Raw genomic sequence first — 2,061 nt, forward strand, 5'->3', positions numbered from 1 at the left:
TAGCTTTTCATATGTAATGACCTGTACGTAGCACTTTGCACTATATGTGGCACTTTACGACGCTCTGACCCTCAAGAGGTGAGCTTCATATAGTCTCAATTTAAATCGTACATGGGCACAAAACATTCGTATCAGATTCATAAATGTCCATAACAATATTTTAAGCTTGCAAAATATTTTATAAGCAAAATCATAAAGGTAATCATGCAACAAAATAACTCATATATTTAAAAGCATTTATAATATCTAAAAAAAGAATAAAAATAATATAATTTTTCAGATTTGGAAACATTTACATAAACTAATTTTGTTATGAAAATCACTTAATCTTTTAAGTGGTATAAAAACACTTATAATAATATCAAATAATCATACATATCCAGTACATTAGAAATGAAGTTACTTACCTCGATAAAAGAATTTGATCTAACACACCTCAAAACCTCTAAGAGCCTCAAACACCCTCAACACCTTAAATAGGGATGGCAATGGGGAGGGGAGGGGAGGGGACCAATCTCCCCATACCCATCCCCGATATTTTGTTATGTCCCCGTCCCCTCCCCGTCCCCGTCAGAATTACTTAAGTGAATCCCCATCCCCTCCCCGAATACTAACAGGGGATCCCCGAGGGTCCCCGGTCCCCGAATAATTAATAGTCTAATACATTTTTTTTTTCGATTTTAAATTAATCATATTAAAATAAAAAATTCAGATAAAAATAAAGTTCAAAATATATCTTGCATTAATATTGATCCATTTCAAAGTCACATTCAAAAATATAAATTATTAAAATAATTATCTTTGTCAATGACTCAATCTTCATAATCCTACAATAAAAAGAAAAAAAATTATTTTTATATCGACAATAAAATAAATGTAGATACTTAATTAATATTTTTAATAAAACTATTTACCTCCTGCTCCTCCAGTTCTTCCTCGAGAAATGTGGCAAATTGAGAGCTAACCTCAGATTTCAAACCTAAAACAATGAAAATGATATAAGTAACGTAACTTATAAGCGCAAATATTAATAACTGTATAATATAATTACAATGTAAAATAAACTCATACTGCTATTGTAAGCTCGTAACCAACTTTGACAGCATATTAAAGCCTCCAATGTGCTTGGATGAAGTTTGTTACGGTGTGAGCTCACAACTCTACCACCGGTGCTAAAAGCTGATTCAGAAGCAACTGTTGTAATTGGAATTGCCAAAATATCTCTAGCAATTCGAGCTAATGTAGGATACGAATTAGGATTAGAACTGTTGTAAATTATAATTAGGCAGCTCTCTCCTGTATCATTGTGGTTTGGATTAAAAATTTAAGACTTTAATTAGTTAATTAAGTTTAAAAGTTTAATAATATAACTATTTTAATATTTATTATTTTTAACAATATTTATAATTTTGTTATTTATTTATTAGTAATTTTAAAAATAAAAATAAAATTAAAAATTAAAATGGGGAAATGGGTAGGGGATGGGGATTCCACCTCATCCCCGTCCCCTCCCCGAATAAAAAATTGGGTAAAAAATTTTCCCCGTCCCCTCCCCGAATAAAAAATTGGGTATAAAATTATCCCCGTACCCTCCCCGAATGGGGAAAATCCCCGAGGGTACCCGTCCCCGTGGGGATTTTTGCCATCCCTATTTTTAAGGAGAGATTCTGCCGAAATTTCTGCTCGCACAAAATGGGTAATATTTGCACTTCTATCTTTAGCCTTTTACAATATCTTTGTTATGATAAAATATTGTTGGATACATATGCTTTTGGTTAAAACTTGATTGGCCATCTACTAAGGGGGAGCATATACTTAAGCAGAGCAAAATTGCATAATCTTTTAACGTTTGTCATCATAAAAAAAGAGGAGATTGTTAACTTATTTGTATCCATAATAATGATTTTGATGATAACAAACGTGTTTTTAAATTGATAACAAACACATTTTTTAAGCTGTATAATATTCAAATCATAGAATAATCTTCTGGAAATAAATAGATAACTGTTAATAACTAAACGACACACCGAATTTATAAGGTTTAATAAAATCTAAGAAAAC

General features: G+C 31.2%; 1 long non-coding RNA gene across 1 annotated transcript; it reads right to left on the bottom strand.

The window, feature by feature from the left end:
- Window positions 1–719: 719 nt before the first annotated feature.
- LOC112097429 lies at window positions 720–1,110 on the bottom strand. The gene is made up of 3 exons (XR_002904963.1): window positions 1,072–1,110; window positions 915–979; window positions 720–827 (listed from the first exon to the last, which is right to left on the bottom strand). It is a non-coding gene; the product is annotated as an uncharacterized LOC112097429 (long non-coding RNA).
- Between the last annotated feature and the right edge of the window lie 951 nt (window positions 1,111–2,061).

This window comes from Citrus clementina, unplaced genomic scaffold, assembly GCF_000493195.1.
Source record: "Citrus clementina cultivar Clemenules unplaced genomic scaffold, Citrus_clementina_v1.0 scaffold_9, whole genome shotgun sequence".
Taxonomy (NCBI): Eukaryota; Viridiplantae; Streptophyta; class Magnoliopsida; order Sapindales; family Rutaceae; genus Citrus; species Citrus x clementina.